This window comes from Octopus bimaculoides, chromosome 4, assembly GCF_046866305.1.
Source record: "Octopus bimaculoides isolate indiv1 chromosome 4, ASM4686630v1, whole genome shotgun sequence".
In the NCBI taxonomy this organism is placed as follows: domain Eukaryota; kingdom Metazoa; phylum Mollusca; class Cephalopoda; order Octopoda; family Octopodidae; genus Octopus; species Octopus bimaculoides.
In genome coordinates, this window is record NC_142931.1 from 57,017,614 (window position 1) to 57,034,846 (window position 17,233).

Sequence of the window (17,233 nt, forward strand, 5' to 3'; positions counted from 1 at the left end):
ACCCTTATCAAACAGACCTATGATCATAGGCATACTAACCTTAACTCAACTTTTTTTTTTCTCTAGGACTTCATTTTTCGGTATATTGATAATAGTCCGTGTTGAGAAATATTTAGCTGCTATTTCTAACAATTCGAACAACGTAGTAGTTCCGAAGTTGTCTCGTGTGTATATGTTGTTTTGTATAAACCACGTCCACATGTTTGTTGTTGTTGGCACTCCGTCACTTACGACGTCCAGTGCTCCAGTTGATCCGATTAACGGAACAGCCTGCTCGTGAAATTAACGTGCAAGTGGCTGAGCACTCCACAGACACGTGTACCCTTAACGTAGTTCTCGGGGATATTCAGCGTGACACAGTATGACAAGACTGGCCCTTTGTATTACAGGCACAACAGAAACAGGAAGTAAGAGTGAGAGAAAGTTGTGGTGAAAGAGTACAGCAGAGTTCACTACCATCCCCTTCCGGAGCCTCGTGGAGCTTTAGGTGTTTTCGCTCAATAAACACGCACAACGCCCGGTCTGGGAATCGAAACCGCGATCCTATCACCGCAAGTCCGCTGCCCTAACCACTGGGCCATTGCGCCTCCACACGTCCACATGTGATACGAAGCGCACCAACCACAGCCGGAAGAATGATAATGTAAACAAAAACATAAATATTTGAGAATTATCTTCTCCTGAGTAAAACTCTTCAGCGCATAAAAGAAATAAAGAGAACAAAAATAATGATCTTAATCAGGATTATGGAGACATTCCTTGACTCTTTACTCATTAATGTTTAGTCTTCAGTTCATTGTGGGATTCATATAACAGAAGAAATCGAAAACTAGTTGATGGTAAGAAAATAGTACTTTATTAATCATCAATATCTCTTTATTTTCTTCGTATTATTTGCAAATGTCGGAGACGTGATGTTGACCGGACTGCAATGCTATACTGTATCAGATTCCTACCTTGTTGAAATCCTATTGGATCGAAAATTTGCTTTTATCCGTCTGGCTTTAAGCACACGTAATGTGACGAGATCGAGTCAATAGACTGAGATAAATACGTGAATATTATTTATATTAGTTTGTCTTTCTTTACCGTCATATACATGTTTGTGTGCATACCCCCCTTTCTCTCTCTTTATATATATATATATATATATATATATATATATATATATATATATATATATATATATATAACGTACTAGAATGTTTGACAAGATACCACAGATGGAAACCCTCTGTAGGTAAAGGCTAATTCAGTCCTCGCTACTCCTACTGACGGAGCTTACGAGCTATGGACCAAGACGTTTGGTACATTTAGATGAGATACCTACTGAAAATACAGAAAGGGTTTAAGGGTTTCAACATTACTGTAGTTTTAGTTACCATCAGGTGAAAAATTTGTAATATCTTAACGTTGCTCCACCAGTTTCTGTGTCGGGCAAAACATCACTGATGTTTGCTTCACACACGCACACGAATGTGTGTGTGTACGCGTTTTTACGTGCGTGTGTGTCCGTGGAGAGTATGCGGTGGGGAGCACAATGAGGAGTTTTTACTGCATTTTTGACTTTTAGAAAAAAAATATTTATTACAAATGTTCACTACTTTAGAAAAATTATATCAGCTAAGTAAATGATCCTCTCAAAATGCATTAACAACCACTGTAACTTATTCAAAACACCATTTCAGAAAATTATCTCCGTTAGAGCATATGAAAGATGACTTCAGCTCAGGTAAAATGACTAAGACAAGATAAATAAATTTGCCTTTTCAATTCTCCCGAATTACATTTGAAAATAGTCATACACATTAATATCCACCCTTGGACATCTGAAAAGCAACAACAATTTTAAATATTTAGGTCAATTGAAAGAGTTTCACGGAAAAATGGCACGATAAGAAATTAACAGACCACAACTAAGTAAAAAAACTCAACATAAATATTCTCTTTGGCTTCTTCATGATCTGCTGGGGTGGCTTTCTTCCCGGTATATTTATTTACGCACCATGCAGTTGAAGAGAAGAAAACTTACTGAAATTAGTCATTACTCATTTTACCCCATTTTAGACTTTTTTTGAAAATTATCAAATTAAACATTAGTGTAGGAAAAAAATTGACTTCGTATTCAATAGAGAAAAGAATATTGATTGTAAACATCAAACATTATCCACATATTTTAACAACAGCAATTACAATCGGGTCAAAGAGAAAGTTTCTTGGAAAAAAAAAAGTCCCTGTCCCCTGACAATGTTCCAAACTCTCTCAACTTCAACAAGAACAGCAATGCGGACCTATTTTTACTCCTAAAGGCGATGCAACAGTATGAAATGATTTCAAACAGGTAGGGAGAAAATGACAAGAAATGAGAAATTACTCATTTTACCCCAGTTGCTAATTTTTCCCCTTTATACATCATAATGTAAAAAAAATTGTAAAATATACACTACATATTATGCATTGTGCAAACATCTGATATAGAACTCAATAGTTTTCTTAGAGTGGAAAGATATGTTTTATATCAGCCACCAGAGGAAACTCACGCAAACTGTCAATTTTTTTTAATTGCTTAGCACACTTTCACTCACCAACATTTGTGGAAATATACTAACTGGAATTGCTAACTAAAATTATAGGTAAACACACCCATCTACGCGCGCGCACACACAGGCTCCATGCAGTCTATCTCGTTTGGTCATGGAGTGATTGTTCTCAATTATGCCCTCATTTTACATTTCGACCTCCTGCTTCTTTCTAGCGATTAATTTACATCATGGTCAAGAAAATATCAGTTGTTTACTATTTTTTCACGTCAGGATATGTATCTACCCTGTATTAAGGTCAGGGTAGCAATAAATACAGCAATATTTTATGCATTATCCTAATGCATACCATAATATCAACATTAGACTCTTTAGAAAGACACCTGTCTATGTTTTCATTCTGTTCTATTTGCGGAAATAGGTCCTCTCTTGTAAGTATACTTAAATGTGCGCAGATATGAATATCAAAGTAGGTTTTTAGCTTCAAATTGTATTCTAGATTAACTTTATAATTATCCATAACCTCATCAAAACTATTAAGACAATCTGTAATTTTAAATGGGAGCTGGACGGAAGAAGAATACGTTTGTGGAGAAGCTCTCTGGAAGCCAAATTCCAAAACTGCTTCCGATTTCAGGTTGCAGTCATTTAATTTTGCGTAAGCCAAAAGTGCCTTTTCCTTTGGAAAGTGCATAGCTATACTATATGAATAGTTTCCATTTTCGTTCAAGAGTTTGTGCTTTGTCAAAACAACTAATATTTACTTAAATGTGTGAAATATTTTCCTGCAGTTAAAACGTGCCTGGGGCAATACATTTGTATTTCTACATTCCTATAAATCCAAGGTTTACGGTTATATTCGTGTAAGCGTAACTTAATCGTTATATCGCTAGACAAGCAAAAATCCGAGGTCTACGTGGGTATAAAGTAATACAAATAGTTCAAACAGTGGAATATGTTTTGAACGGTGATGAAGAAAAGTCTAACACTTCAGGCAGAATCCTTTGAAAAGTCAAACTTTTTGCTAGCAGCATGTATGAACTGTTTGTACGTCGAATGTTATAGCCTGCTTGGGGTGGGGGGAATTGAAATTTTTCAAACAACTTTTTTTCAGAATCATAATCTCCGTATTTTTTTACGCATTTCTAAAAAAAAAAAATTTCCGCAAAATATTTTAAAATATTTACTTAAATGTGTGAAATTTTGAATTTGAGATTTTTGAAAAAATATTTTCGGAATCGGAATCTCCATAGCCTAAAACGTGGGATTCCGTAAAAAAAAAAAAAATTAAAGAAATAAGGGGGGAAAGGTTCAGATTACATTATAGTCCATCTGGATCCTTTTTTTTTTTTCTTGTTTAACCTCACGTCAGCTCTAACTTAAGATCAAAGGTACTCCACTTATTACTATTTTGGACCACACCCGATATGTACTCCACTTTTAAGATATGTTCCTCATATCACCCTAAAAGGTGTGATACTAGGAATTCTGACTACTTTTAAACTTGTTTTATCCTCATTATCTGTTTATGTATGATATGCACACTTCATATTCAAAATATACCATTCTATTGACACATTTTAAAGAATTTCTCTGTACTCAGTTTCACAAAAGGAACAAAACTCTTCTATTTGTTCCTTTTATTTCACTCTTATCCAAAAAGAACACAAATCAATGCAAATGGTAGAGAAGTGAAACCATACACCCCTAAGTCTAGTGAAAGCAAAGGAAACTATTATGTACTAAAAGACAACACAGTGTAATTGTTTATACATCAAAAAGAAGACTTTGTTTAAAGCAAGTCTTTTTGCAATATTTCAGATTGAACTGCAACACAGTCTGAATTAAAGATTGTAGAACACCCCTAATGACATCCCACGAAAGATACAATGATACACAATATTGTATAAGCTATAAATTCCTATGTAATGCAGGGAAGTTAATGAGCAAATTTGGCTGTGTAGTTAAGTTTGCTTCACAACTATGTGGTTTCAAGTTCAACCCCACTGCAAGGCACCTTGGGCAAGTGTCTTCCACTATAACCCTGGGCTGACCAGTGCTTTGGAAGGGAATTAATCATCATCATCGTTTAACCTCTACTTTCCATGCTGGCATAGGTTGGACGATTTGACTGAGGACTGGCGAACCAGATGGCTACACCAGACTCCAATCTGATCTGGCAGAGTTTCTATAGCTGGTTGCCCTTCCTAATGCCAACCACTCCAAGAGTGTGGTGGGTGCTTTTACGTGCCACCAGCACGAGGGCCAGTCAGGCGGTACTGGTAACGGCCACTCTCAAATGGTGTTTTTTATGTGCCACATGCACAGGAGCCAAACCAGCAGCACTGGCAACGACCTTGCTCGAATATTTTTCACGTGCCACTAGCACAAGTGCCAGTAAGGTGACGCTGGTAACGATCATGCTCGGATGGTGCTTTTTATGTTCCACCGGCACAGAAGCCAGTCAGCTGCTCTGGCAACGATAACACTCTTAGCACTCCACTGGCGTGGATGCCAGTCATCGAATTTGATTTCGATTTCACTTGCCTCAACAGGTCTTTGCAAGCAGAGTTTAGTGTCCAATGAAGGAAAGGTATGCATAAGTGGGCTGGTTACTCCCGTGGCATACTCCTTGCTGGCTCTTTGCAAGCACAGCATATTTCCAATGGTCTCAAGCTGTCTGTGGACCTGACATTTCCATGTCTGTGCTCTTGTACTGGTGATGTTACAGCTACTGTTGTTGCTATCACTAACACTGCAACCATCACTGCTGGGCCCAATGTTGGTGCTGTTGCTGGTGCCAGATGTGATCCTGATTTGTAGTTACCACTGGTGTAGCTACCACTGCCAGCTGCATTGCTGGTACTGTTGCTGTTGGTATCGCTGTCATACTGCCTCTGCTGCTTGACATGTTGCTGGTGTAGCGTCCACCAGTGCCACTGCCCCTACCGATGTTGTTATCAGTGGATGTAGTGTTGTTGCTGCTCTTTCCAATGCTGCTGTTGTGATTACCAGTGCTGGTCACCACTTCAGCCTCGTACATTACACCATTCATTGTATACTCTACATGAGTATCCTGCCTCTGCTCGTGTCTAACTATATCATTGCTATTCTACTACTCCCTTATATACCCTGTGTGCATATATACACACACACATTCATATGTGTGTGTTTATATGTATGTATGTATGTATCTTTTACTTGCTTCAGTCATTAGATGCCAACCTCTTAGCAGATCCTACTGAGTACTTTTTTATGGCACCAATACTTATGAAGTTGCTTTGTAACTCATGAGTTATGAGCCTTTTTGTTTGAGTGGGAAAATATGACAGAGTAGTGATTTTATGAAATGTGTTGAGGTTAATGTATAATGGGAGGAGTAGCAGCACCCACTTACCTTATCTCAGCGATGAACTTGACAAACTGTCATACATATATGTAGTCATTTGACATATGTACATATACAATGTACAGATTTTTCTTCTCTGTCTCTCCACTCAAATAAAGACTTTCAATTCCTCTTGGTGCCCAATAGTTTGGTAAATCATTGAGTGGAAATATTGAGCTATTTTTGAACATGTGCTAGGGCCCTATCCCAATGGCCAACTTTTTGCACAAACTTTTTCAACTATTGAAAACAGTTCTTTGACTACCCCTTACTCTCAAGTTCACACATATACACCTATTTGCATATATATATATATATATATATATATATATATATATAAATAGAGAAAAGGATAAAGAGAACAATGGCAAAGTTAGAATTTATCCATTAAATATATTTCTAACTTTGCCATTGTTCTCTTTATCCTTTTCTCTATTTATACATACACACGCTAATACACGACTTATAATCCCCTATCCTGTTTATACAACGAATGGGGCAAAACTAGTCAGTATACCTGTATCTTTGGGTTTGGTTAAATCCAATACCCTTATTAACCTTATATATATATATATATATATATATATATATATATATATATATATATATATACATATATATATATATATATATATACATACATATGTGGAGGCGCAATGGCCCAGTGGTTAGGGTAGCGGACTCGCGGTCACAGGATCACGGTTTTGATTCCCAGACCGGGCGTTGTGAGTGTTTATTGAGCGAAAACACCTAAAGCTCCATAAGGCTCTGGCAGGGAATGGTGGCGAACCCTGCTGTACTCTTTCACAAGTTTCTCTCACTCTTACTTCCTGTTTCTGTTGTGCCTGTAATTCAAAGGGTCAGCCTTGTCACACTGTGTCACGCTGAATATCCCCGAGAACTACGTTAAGGGTACACATGTCTGGAATGCTCAGCCACTTGCACGTTAATTTCACGAGCAGGCTGTTTCGTTGATCGGATCAAGCGACGGAGTGCCAACAACAACAATATATATATATATATATATATATATACATATATATATATATATATATATATATATATATATATATATAAAAATATAAATTCAAAAAGGGATAAAACTCTTTTACAAGAATTTTATCAAGAAGCCAGTGTGTAAAAAAATTCATAAGGGAAATTTCTATTCCCAAGAATATAATTATTCGTTTATATTTATATAAAGGGCATTCGGTCGATACACAGTTTATTTAAAAGAAAGTTGGTCATCTTCTGTTGGTTGTTTTTCCTCGCATTAGGTACTAAATGTGGTTATTTTGAGAAGTCCACTGTGTGGCGTTATTATTTTTCTGTAATAATGCCCTTTTTATATATATATATATGTATAAATAGAGAAAAGGATAAAGAGAACAATGGCAAAGTTAGAATTTATCCATTAAATATATTTCTAACTTTGCCATTGTTTTCTTTATCCTTTTCTCTATTTATACATACACACGCTAATACACGACTTATAATCCCCTATCCTGTTTATACAACGAATGGGGCAAAACTAGTCAGTATACAGCACTTACTCGGTATGACCTGTACCTTTTGGTTTGGTTAAATCCAATACCCTTATTAACCTTATATATATATATATATATATATATATATATATATATATATATACATACATACATACATACATATGTTATTTTGAGAAGTCCACTGTGTGGCGTTATTATTTTTCTGTAATAATGCCCTTTATATATATATATATATATATATATATGTATAAATAGAGAAAAGGATAAAGAGAACAATGGCAAAGTTAGAATTTATCCATTAAATATATTTATCATCATCATCATCATCATATATTTATATATATATTTAAATATATTTATATATATATATAATATAATATAGGATAAAATTTTTATAAGAATTTATCAAGTAGTCAGCGTGAAAAAACCCATAAGGAAAAAAGCCATCGTTTTTTTCCGTAAATATATATAATTTATATAAGAGCATTACTATATAATAATCCCTCACGCTTAGAGGGACTAAATAAGTCAAAACTACCAAAAATAAGCACATATTTACCGAAAGCGAGGGAATGCAATTTTTCAAAGTTTACCTCCTAAAAACATTTAACTTAACGGCAAACCACTGGTTTCATAATTAACACAGCAAAAACTATGTAGAAAGCTGCATCTTTTATTCATCAGTGCACGTATGGTCGAGACACATAAAGAATAAACAAAAATCAACATACCCCGATGTTCCCAACACAGTACGATGACTTCTGTTCATCCCTATATATCCATGAAAGAGGCACGCTTTTTGGTAGTTTTGACTTATTTAGTCCCTCTAAGCGTGAGGCATTATTATATAGTAATGCCCTTATATAAATTATATATATATATATATATATATATATATATATATAAACTCTGTAAAGTGGTTTATTAGAGGAAAGGCATTCAGCTGCAGAAACAAAGCTGAAGTGAAATGTATGAGAAAAATGTTGTCCTGGTCTGCCTGCATAGGAGGAAGAACCGACTCAGACTGACAACCTACCCAACCCATACCAGACTAAGAAGTGGACTTTGCAGTAGCCAACGTGGCTGCCCACTTCTTTAACCCTTTAACATTTAAACTGGCCATATCTAGCCCAAATATTCAACCTGTTTTATGTTCAAACAGGCCAGATTCATCCTCTCATATCTCTCCTACAATGACATACTAAAAGTGAACAATCATCTCATCAAAATCTCAAAGATAAAAGATAATGTATGATTAATTTAAAACAATGTGAATAAATGAGTATTACATTTGACAGTAATATCTGAATACTAAATGGTTAAACATAACATACCTTCAATTACAGCAATATATAAATACACACATATACAAAGTGGCCTCCTTGTGCAATCTGCACATCCCATGCTATGGTAACACATGCTAATGCCATTTGATATCACCTTTCTCCTTCAATCAATCCGTATTCTCTCCTATCAGCACCACATCAGTCTAAATATATTGCAATGCCCATGGTAAACCCACCTTTATGCTTTGAGCCAGCATCTCCATGACAGCTTCAAATAGCAGTGGACTTGGTGCTAACTCCTAATGCACTGCACTCCAAGGAGGACCTCTAGTCATAAAATACTATCTAAATAAGTCTCTTTCAACCCATGATAAGCATGGAAAATTGTGAACATAGAAACTATGATGATGATTATTATTTCTTTCAACATCACCTAAAATCATTTTTATTGTAGAATTGTTTCAGCATCAGAAAAACTACTTTACTGCTTTTACTCCAACCCTTTACATTCGGAGTTCAAATCCTATTGAGGTCAGTCAGTTTTGTCTTTCATCCTTTTAGGTCAGTATAATAAAGTACCAGTCAAATAATCTGGAGGAGGGGGATGGTTTCAACTAATTTTCTAAGTTAGAAACAAAAACATTATTTCCCTCAGAGGTCATCTTTCTCTAGTTTACAAAATAAGTAACCAAAGTTATACTAAGTCAATTCAGTTAACTACCACTTTGACCTAAGTATAGAAAATTCCATTTCTGTGTACAAGATTCATAGAAATTGTATGTTGTGTATATAAGATTATCTTAACAATTTTGTCCCAGAGTCAAACCGAAGTTTAACTTCAATTTCATTTCACAGTTAAGGTTGTAAGCATAACACTAGAACATATTTCATCACGTTTAAAGAATATCTCGATTTTGTTCTAGTTAGATTTGTTAAAAGTGTAACACAATGACTGGTGCCTTGTTTCAGTCATTTGATTGTGACCATGCTGGGGCATCATCTTGAAGGGTCTAATTGAACAAATCAACCCCGGTACTTGATTTCTTTCAAGCCTGATACTTATTGTATCATTTTCGTTTTTCCATGCTAAGTCATGGGATGTAAACAAACACAAAGACACAGTGTTTGTTCCGTTGTCTGTAGTTCATTTTTCTAACGTCCTGTACCCTGATATGCATCTATATACACATGTAGATGTAAGTATGTACATACATGTGTGTATACATGCATACATATTCTTTGTATTAATATATATATATATATGTACAGAAACAGTAAATGGTTATTCATAGTTTTCATTAATCAGAATAATGTATCAGTATTGTTTTACATATGCTAAGTTTGAAATACTTGAGATACCAATATTTGCTTAATTGATATGTGAATAAATAAAAGCTAATTATAAATTAATAATGAAATAACAAGAAATATTGTATGTTAATGTAAATAATCAATTAATGCAATATGCAAAAACCATGAAGTGGTAGTAATTTAAAATTCTATGTTAAAGTATATTTAGACTTATTTACACCAATATAAGGAACCATAGATACGATGTGAAATTAAAATTTTTTAATATATTTTGGACTAAAATTTTAAAATTAAACTTATATATCTAATATCATCCGAGTTGACAGTACCATGGTAGATAAAGCAATTAAGAGTATGAAGACAGGGAAGGCCCCCGGCCCATCAGGAATCACTGCAGAGATGCTCAAAATATCTGGCAGTGTCGGCTATAGCCTAGTCACCCGTATTGCTAACCAGGTGATACACGAAGGAGTCATACCCAATGACTGGTGTAGCAGCACCATAGTCAACTGCTACAAAGGTAAAGGTGACACTTTAGATACAAATAATTACAGAGGCATCGAGCTGTTAGATCAGGTAATGAAAGTCACGGAGAGGGTCATAGCCCAACTACTTAGAGAGCGGGTCAGTTTAGATGAGATGCAGTTTGCGTTCGTGCCTGGGAAAAGTACCACTGATGCTATATTTCTGGTAAGACAGCTTCAGGAGAAATACCTAACCAAGGATAAACCTCTGTACCTGGCTTTCTTTGACATGGAGAAAGCCTTTGACATGGAGAAAGCCTTTGACAGGGTCCCCCAATCCCTCATCTGGTGGTCAATGTGGAAACTAGGGATAGAAGAATGGTTAGTGAGAGCTGTGTGAGCCATGTACAGAGACGCTGTTAGTAAAGTGAGGGTTGGCAATGAGTACAGTGAAGAATTCCGGGTAAAGGTAGGGGTCCACCAAGGTTCTGTCCTCAACCCCCTCCTATTTATCATAGTCCTCCAGGCAATAATAGAGGAATTCAAGACAGGATGCCACTGGAAGCTCCTCTATGCTGATGACCTTGCACTAATTGCTGAGTCACTATCAGAACTAGAGGAGAAGTTTCAGGTGTGGAAGCAAGGACTAGAATTGAAGGGCCTTAGAATCAACCTAGCTAAAACCGAAGTCCTAATAAGTAGGAAGGTAGAAAAATCACAAACACCTTCAGGTAGATGGCCCTGCTCGATCTGTAGAAAAGGCGTAGGTAGAAACTCTACAAGATGCACCCAGTGCAAGCTATGGACACATAAGAGGTGCAGCAATATCAAAGGAAGGTTAACTAGGAAGTTAGTTTTTGTATGTAACAGAGTTCAGAGAGCTCTTACCTCTGCTGGTGACAAAAGGTCTCTCTCTCTCAGAGTAAAAGGCAGACTGTATGACGCATGTGTACGAACAGCCATGCTTCATGGCAGTGAAACATGGGCCATGACTGCTGAAGACATGCGTAGGCTCGCAAGGAATGAAGCCAGTATGCTCCGATGGATGTGTAATGTCAGTGTGCATACTAGACAGAGTGTAAGTACCTTGAGAGAAAAGTTGAACCTAAGAAGCATCAGTTGTGGTGTGCAAGAGAGACGATTGTGCTGGTATGGTCATGTGGCGAGAATGGACGAGGATAGCTGTGTGAAAAGGTGCCACACCTTAGCAGTTGAGGGAACCTGTGGAAGAGGTAGGCCCAGGAAGAGCTGGGATGAGGTGGTGAGGCACGACCTTCGAACATTGGGTCTCACCGAGGCGATGACCACCGATCGAGACCTTTGGAAATATGTTGTGCGTGAGAAGACCCGGCAAGCCAAGTGAGACCTAAATCCAAGGCCTCTACCGGGGGTGTAGCCAGCCCACTTATGCGTACCTTTCTTTCATTGGACACTAAACTCCGCTTGCGAAGACCTGTTGAGGCAAGTGAAATCGAAATCGAACTAAATTCGACGACTGGCACCCATGCCAACGTCGTCTCCTTCATTGAACACGAAAGACCTATTGGGGAAAGCGAAATCGTGATGGCACCTGTGCCCAGCATCACCTTCCTGGCACTTGTGCCCATGGCATGTGTAAGGACTTTCGAGCAAGATCGTTGCCAGTGCCGCTGGACTGTCTCTCATGCGGGTGGCATGTAAAATACACCATTTTGAGCGTGGCCGTTGCCAGTTCCGCCTGACTGGCCTTCGTGCCGGTGGCACGTAAAAGTACCCACTACACTCTCGAAGTGGTTGGTGTTAGGAAGGGCATCCAGCTGTAGAAACTCTGCCAAATCAGATTGGAACCTGGTGTAGCCATCTGGTTTCACCAGTCCTCAGTCAAATCGTCCAACCCATTCTAGCATGGAAAGCGGACATTAGACGATGATGATGATCATCATAACTAATGTAAAGAATCGATGCATAGGATTTACATGTTTTATAATGATGGACTCATCAAGGTTTAAGAAACTGATAAAATGAACGATTGGAATTTACATAGAATATAAACTAAACTATTAATAGAGAACATGATAATTATGTAGTAATTTAATTAGATTGCACTATCTTAAATTATCAGGAACTTATTACAAAATAATAATGGAACAAAGATTAGATTTATTTAATTCACCCATAAAATGATAATACAACAACAGCAATGGAATAACATGAATCCTTTAGGGTCAGGCATCAAATAAAATTTTAAAAGGTTTAAAAACTATTACGAAATTTCAAAACATCCTATTCGTTAAAGTTAAGTAAGATACGCACTAAACTAACAACAATAGCAAATGTGATAAGAAAAAAATTTAAGTAAAACCGTATACCATCCATGGATAAAGTTAAGATTTTAGTTTTCACAGGAAGATTATACATTAAGGTGAGAGATCAAAAATATGCTATAAAAGTTCAATTTCAATTTAAATTTGCACTAATTATAGCCTTAGATAAACATGGTAGGTGTTAAAATACCACACTATATAAGTTTGCTATTTTTAAAAATATTTAAATGTGCGAGTGGAACAGTGTATACACAATACTCTAAGGTCTAATCTGTTATTAATCAGGTTAGAATTGTTTCTAAGTTTAAAAATTTCAATATCTTTGTGCAGCTGAGGATTGCTCTGCATTTTGCATTTGATGTGATGTTCACATTGCTTAAATGAATGGAGTCGCACGAAACGATTGTACTGCATTGACTTTGGATATCCTTGTTGCTTATTTTGATATTGTATATATATATATATATATACACACACATACCGAAGCAAATATTTGCTGATCCCTAAATTATGTTTATAAATATATATGAACTTTTAAATAAGTTCTCCACCGATAATGGTGCTTACATACCGAAGGGCTTGGTAAAAATTATTAATTGTTGATTTATTAATAAATTAATAAATTGATAATCCTTTACCCTTTTAATTTGTATATATATATATATATATATATATATATATATATATATACATATAGATACACACACACACACATATATACATACACTCATATACACCAGTACATGCATATACAAATTTCTGGAGCAACACAGGCAGATATACACAAATATATATATATATATATACATACATACATGTGTCGCCATTACCACAGATATATATTACAAACACACACACACACACCAATACTTGAACTTTAAATCGTGCCATCCACCCCATACAAAACGCAACATCCCATACTGCCTAGCCAGGAGAATATGTACTATTGTAGAGGATATAGAGACCAGAAATCAGCGCCTGATGGAACTGAAAGAATTTCTGCTAAAGCAAAAGTACCCGTCACGACTCATAGAAAATGGTATTCAGCGGGCTTCGAAAATACCCATCCAACAACTGAGGACACTGCAAAGAAAAGACAAACAGGAAAAGATCATTCCATTTATAGTGACACAAAATCCATGCCACCAGAACATCTTTAATATCGCCAAAGCGAACTTACCGATCCTTGCACAAAGTAAGGAATTGAGAAATATCATTACAGATCAAAATATAACTCTCGGTAAGAGACAACCTAAAAACTTGAAAAAGCTATTAACAAAGGCAAGGTTTGACCTCAGCAACAAAAATCAAACATTCACTGTATCCAAATGCAATGATAGCCGATGCGGTACATGCCGATCAATTCATACCGGCCCATATATGAACACAAAAACAGGGAAAATATTCACCAATGCGAACATGAACTGCAAAAGTAGAAATCTAATCTACTGCATCAAATGCCTTAATTGTGAAGAACTGTACGTTGGCCAGACAGGTAATGCATTATCGGAACGCTCACGGATGCATCGACAACAGATTAAAAACCCATAAGTCCGCCAAATACCACTGAGTAACCATCTGGCAACATGTGGTCGTCAAACTTTTATTATATTTCCATTCCATAAACTTTACAACCGGAATGAAATTGAGAGAAAATGCAAAGAAAAGGACTTTATTAAGAAATTCAAACCCACTCTTAACAAACAATGATTAAATTTATCTTACTTGAGGTTTAAAAATCTTATCCCTATAACTAAAACACAAAAAAATCTCTCAAATGTCATCATTTCTAAAAATAAATTTGGCATCATTTCTAAGAATAGCCAAACACCTACTGGGGTTTAAAAATCTTATCCCTATAACCAAAACACAAAAAAATTTCTCAAATGTCATCATTTCTAAAAATAAATTTGGCATCAATTCTAAAAATAGCCAAACACATACTGCTGCTGTCCAAAGGAATTGGTATAAAAGACAGAAAACCAGCCAGTCTATTACAGTCTGTTAAAGTCTGTCATACCGGCCATGATGAAATACCACAAGGTATAGAAAATACGTATTCGCCTTTATATATTTAATCCTTTATATTGAACACTCAATATTTCATATATTCAATAAGACATATTCCATATATTCAATGACATTCAATACTTTATTTCATTGTACCATCCATTTTTATATTATATATTGTATATTCCATATTCTATATCCCACATTAATTTTACAAGAATATAAATAAAACATAAAAAACAGAGTTGGAACTCTTTTAAACAAAATAATATATATATATAACTCTCGGTAAGAGACAACCTAAAAACTTGAAAAAGCTATTAACAAAGGCAAGGTTTGACCTCAGCAACAAAAATCAAACATTCACTGTATCCAAATGCAATGATAGCCGATGCGGTACATGCCGATCAATTCATACCGGCCCATATATGAACACAAAAACAGGGAAAATATTCACCAATGCGAACATGAACTGCAAAAGTAGAAATCTAATCTACTGCATCAAATGCCTTAATTGGCCGGTATGACAGACTTTAACAGACTGTAATAGACTGGCTGGTTTTCTGTCTTTTATACCAATTCCTTTGGACAGCAGCAGTATGTGTTTGGCTATTTTTAGAATTGATGCCAAATTTATTTTTAGAAATGATGACATTTGAGAAATTTTTTTGTGTTTTGGTTGTAGGGATAAGATTTTTAAACCCCAGTAGGTGTTTGGCTATTCTTAGAAATGATGCAGCAACATCAAAGGCAGGTTAACTAGCAAGTTAGTTTTTGTTTGTGGCAGATGTTCAGGTGCAATAAAGACTGCAAACAAACAGGAAACAACTTCTATCTCATTCCAGGGTGAAAAACTAGAGGTAGTCTATAGCTTCCGCTATCTGGGCGACCAAGTTAGTAGTGGGGGTGGGTGCGCTGAAAGTGTAGCTGCTAGAATAAGAATAGCCTGGGCAAAGTTTAGAGAGCTCTTACCCCTGCTGGCGACAAAGGGACTCTCACTCAGAGTAAAAGGCAGACTGTATGACGCATGCGTACGAACAACCATGCTACATGGCAGTGAAACATGGGCTGTAACTGCTGAGGACATACGTAAGCTCGCAAGGAATGAAGCCAGTATGCTCCGTTGGATGTGTAATGTCAATGTGAATACCCGTCAGAGTGTAAGTATCTTGAGAGAAAAGCTGAACATTAGAAGCATCAGTTGTGGTGTGCAAGAGAGACGATTGCGCTGGTATGGACATGTGGTGAGAATGGAGGAGGATAGCTGCGTGAAAAAGTGCCACACCCTAACAGTTGAGGGAACCCGTGGAAGAGGTAGGCCCAGGAAGACCTGGGCTGAGGTGGTGAGGCAAGACCTTCGTACATTGGGCCTCACCGAGGCGATGACTACGGACCGAGACCTTTGGAAATGGGCTGTGCGTGAGAAGACCCGGCAAGTCAAGTAAGATCGTTGCCAGTGCCCCTGGACTGGTTCTTGTGCGGGTGGCACATGAGATGCACCATTTTGAGCGTGGCCGTTGCCAGTACCGCCTGACTGGCTCCTGTAGGATTTTCGAGCGAGATCGTTGCCAGTGCCCCTGGACTGGCTTGTGCGGGTGGCACATAAAAGACACCATTTCGAGCGTGGCCGTTTTCGTGCGGGTGACACGTAAAAGCACCCACTACACTCTCTGAGTGGTTGGCGTTAGGAAGGGCATCCAGCTGTAGAAACTCTGCCAAATCAGACTGGAGCCTGGTGTTGCCATCCGGTTTCACCAGTCCTCAGTCAAATCGTCCAACCCATGCTAGCATGGAAAGCGGACGTTAAACGATGATGATGATGATGATGATATATATATCATCTTGCCTCGCCACCTCAGCCCAGGTCTTCCTGGGCCTACCTCTTCCACGGGTTCCCTCAACTGTTAGGGTGTGGCACTTTTTCACGCAGCTATCCTCATCCATTCTCACCACATGTCCATACCAGCGCAATCGTCTCTCTTGCACACCGCAACTGATGCTTCTAATGTTCAGCTTTTCTCTCAAGATACTTACACTCTGACGGGTATTCACATTGACATTACACATCCAACGGAGCATACTGGCTTCATTCCTTGCGAGCTTACGTATGTCCTCAGCAGTTACAGCCCATGTTTCACTGCCATGTAGCATGGCTGTTCGTACGCATGCGTCATACAGTTTGCCTTTTACTCTGAGTGAGAGTCCCTTTGTCGCCAGCAGGGGTAAGAGCTCTCTAAACTTTGCCCAGGCTATTCTTATTCTAGCAGCTACACTTTCAGCGCACCCACCCCCACTACTAACTTGGTCGCCCAGATAGCGGAAGCTATCGACTACCTCTAGTTTTTCACCCTGGAATGAGATAGAAGTTGTTTCCTGTTTGTTTACAGTCTTTATTGCACCTGAACATCTGCCACAAACAAAAA

General features: G+C 37.3%; 1 protein-coding gene across 2 annotated transcripts in view; it reads left to right on the top strand.

Moving 5' to 3' along the window:
- Positions 1-701: 701 nt before the first annotated feature.
- The window catches only part of LOC106874712 (activin receptor type-1), an 80,661-nt gene continuing 64,129 nt past the window's right edge, over positions 702-17,233 (top strand). For both annotated transcript variants that reach the window (XM_052967082.2, XM_052967084.2), the window contains exon 1: positions 702-839. The gene's annotated coding sequence lies outside the window, so the exon portion shown is untranslated. The remainder of the gene's footprint in view (positions 840-17,233) is intronic.